Source organism: Periplaneta americana, chromosome 14 (assembly GCF_040183065.1).
Source record: "Periplaneta americana isolate PAMFEO1 chromosome 14, P.americana_PAMFEO1_priV1, whole genome shotgun sequence".
Classification (NCBI taxonomy): domain Eukaryota; kingdom Metazoa; phylum Arthropoda; class Insecta; order Blattodea; family Blattidae; genus Periplaneta; species Periplaneta americana.
In genome coordinates, this window is record NC_091130.1 from 86,740,122 (window position 1) to 86,743,830 (window position 3,709).

At 33.0% G+C, this 3,709-nt stretch overlaps 1 long non-coding RNA gene across 1 annotated transcript; it reads left to right on the top strand.

Moving 5' to 3' along the window:
* The first annotated feature begins 475 nt into the window (after nt 1-475).
* LOC138714004 (uncharacterized) lies at nt 476-3,120 on the top strand. Its single transcript, XR_011336029.1, has 4 exons — nt 476-1,124; nt 2,085-2,244; nt 2,345-2,595; nt 2,858-3,120. It is a non-coding gene; the product is annotated as an uncharacterized lncRNA (long non-coding RNA).
* The last annotated feature ends 589 nt before the right edge of the window (nt 3,121-3,709 follow it).

Here is a 3,709-nt window from a genome sequence, read left to right on the forward strand (position 1 = left end):
TGTTATTTAACACACTAAACACTAAATAATCACTCAACACAAGATGCGCAACACAACACAAATAATAATTATTCAATATTTAAATTTCGCGCTCGCTCTCTACACACAACAATCGCGTCCATTCCACAATTCCTCGCCATCAAGTGCATCCCGAGCCCCTACCACGCCGTAGCGGAGAAGTGAGAAATATGTTCCCAAATTGAAGCAGCAGAAAGCCGCCATTTGTTAGGTAGAAAACGCGCGGGATTTCGAAACCGCTATTTGAATACGTGTTGTATTGCGTATCCGAAAGCTAAATGTTTTTGTTTAAAGGAACAACACTTCCTTTGCGATACATTTAATACCGTGTCTCTACTGTCAGTAGAGCTGCTAGGTTTTCTGCGAGGGAAGTCGGGATATCAGAAGCTAACCCAAGACATTAGACTTGTCAACAATATAGCCTATCATAAGATTTGGGAAGACCAGGTAACTTGATACCCTAAGGGTGAAACCTAACCATTTTTCCCCCATTACTACAAATGCTAGTGGATTATGGTGATTTTCTAGTTTGAAGGTTGAATTTTCTTTTGCCAACTTCGTTTCGAATTTCGATACTGACAAATACTATAAATGGTAGTGATTTTGTAACTGATATGTTGGCAGCTGAGGCAAATATCGACAATATTTGCCGGTACTGGAGTTCCATGAAATTAAAATTGTACTAGATTTCTCAGCCGGTTACTGGAAGATAGTGAAATTCGAACTTATTAATAATTAATTAATATTAGTATTAATATTAATACATAATAGTTATTTTATGTGTTGCGTTGTGGTTATAATTCAAGAATAGTCAGATAAGTACGAATAAATATAATATACTTGGGCGTGATAATGCACGTGGGTAATGGATAGAAATATTATTTCAAATTTTAATGAATTTCTTTCGTGTTTAGATTTTTATTACAATGTCAAAAAAATGAAATAGTGTGGCAGTGACTCCTCCAAAGAAGAAAATGTGTGGTATTCAGAGTACGCTTCAGAAATCTGTAGTTCACATGTATAATGAGTTGAAGAAAGAAGATAATGAAGAAGGAATTATGCTAACGGAGACAGCAATTACAACCAGAATAGGAAAATTATTAGGAGTAAGTATTCTTAAGCATACATTTCAAAGTGGTATTCAGTTTTAGGAGTTTGCACTAATAATTTCATGATTGTGGTCAAACAAAACAAATTTTTAGGTTAGGCCTAGATGTTTAATCAAGTCAGTGATTTTCATATTGCCAAACTAAATACATTTAAGATACTGTAATACTGCAGTAGGTGATAGCTTAAATACATTTACAAATTAGACGAACAAATAAACAGCACGAAAGTAAATTTCCAGTTTTCTCTTTCGGTATTAAATTAACCGTTCAGATCACAATTTACATGCCACATCGGCCGAAGAAAATACAAGTCATATTGTAATTATTAACTTGATATTGCAGCAAATATTACATGAATGTTGGCCTGTTACGGTGCTTAAAAATAATTCAGTTTTATATAATAACTATATAACATACTCTATAAAGCATAGGAACGTTGACTCTGGCTGAATAATTTATTCATGACTGGTCTAAGTAATATTAAATATGGTGTTTCTTCAGAAAAGCTACGCCACCCAAAGTACTTGTTAAGATATAACACTCGAGAGGACGAGGACGCACCACTGGGAAACTAACCATTTCTCTTCGTCCTGGACCTCTCACATGTTATATTGGTAATTAGTAACAAGTTTGAGGGAGGGACTACAACAATGCATTAGAATATACAGGTAAGTGTCAAAGGATTTTTGTGCTGAAAGTATTTGTGGCTGTGCACTAAAACCACGTGTTCCTCACTATGTAAATATCACAGAAATCAATTAAACAAAATAAAATTATGCCTTCTTTGATGTAGCTTTTCTGGAGAATTACCTAAATATTAGCCTACTTAAACCTATCGTAGACCCAACCTAACATGTTGATCATTTTCTATTCATATAGCTGTAAATGTTGGTATCATGCATGAATTTTATGATATAACAATTTTTAGAAGTGTTGTGTTATTGTTTGTTATTACAGCTTGGCTTTACTACAGCCACGAAAGTGATAACAAATTCACAGAAGGGGACCCCACTTGTGACACCAGGAAAACATAGACTACGTAAACATCCAGTGATTGATGCTGATGATTTTACGAAAGATGCAATTGCGAGATTTATTTATGACAAGTTACATAAAGGTAGGGAAGTTACAGGAATTATTGTGTTGATTTATGCAATGTAATTCTGATATTAGTCATATGTATAAAAATATGGCATAATTTTCATTTATTGTTACAGGGGAAGTACTAACAGCAGCAAAAGTTCTGGAACATATGAATGATGATTATGAAACATATTTATTTAGAGTATCCTTATCATCGGTGAAAAAAATTTTGAAAGAGATGAAATTTCTATGGAGCAAAGGAGATCCTTATACACATGTACGAGAAAGTGATGTTATTCGTTTTTAAGAGAATATATAAGAAATGTGGAGCGTGAGAACCCTAAACCCGTAGTATTCTTGGATGAGACTTGGATTTTTATGAATGGTAAATTTCAATGTATTGTGAGACATTGAGTGATTGAATTTTTTACTAAAAAATAGGTTAACATTTATGTGGAATATGAAATTGCAATTAATATAGGCTACTAGTAATGAATTCAGGTGGGAACAACATGTTTTGCAATTAATAGTTTCATATTATAACTAGAGGTTAGTTATAAAATTCTTGAACGGTTTTCCTGTCTTTAAAATTTTTGTGTCTCTTAGAGTGTCAATGTGAATTGCTTTTCTCTCTCTGTTTTTTTAAGTAGGATCACCCACTTATTCATGAAATAAACCAGGTGAAGTTTCCAGTGACATGAATGGTATTATTCGTAGACCAACAAATGAGGGTGGAAGATTAGATGCCGGAACGAAATGTGGATTTATACTCTGTAAGTTATATTGATTTATATTTTACATAAATTTGGCAAGAGTAATTTTTTTAATCAGGGTACAAAAATATAAAAATTGGTGACTAAATAAAAACGTGGGAAAGCCTTTCACCAAAGAGGATCTCATGTCATGTTATGTTATGTTATGTTTTATTTTCTTTATTTAAATGCTGTGAATTCATGTGACGTAATTAGATGCCCAGGTATAATTTTTATTGTAGGTGCTGATTTAATTTTTTCATGCAATTGAAAGAAAAGTCAGGATTACCATAGTGCTATGAATAGCCCTGTAGTTGAGAAGTGGGTGCAAACACTGTTGTTGACCTGAGAACATTAGGGCAATGCGTTATTGTCATGGATAGTGCTGCATATCATAGCAGACTTGTGAAAAATCAGCCAACAACAAAATGGAGGAAAGAACAGCTACTGGTGATTGCAACTAAATATAATAGATTTGTTGTACTAAATGATAAGAGTTGATGGTGTGAAATCACCTTTTGATATTACATTGCAATATTAATTTCCATACTTTACAGTCATTATTATTATTATTATTATCATTACTACTACTACTACTACTACTACTACTACTACTACTACTACTACTACTACTACTACTACTACTACTACTACTACTATTGCAACCGTTTCTCTTATTTCTCATAATTAGGCATACTTATAGATGCTACTTTTTTCTTTCAGGTGAAATTGAATCTACATAAGAAT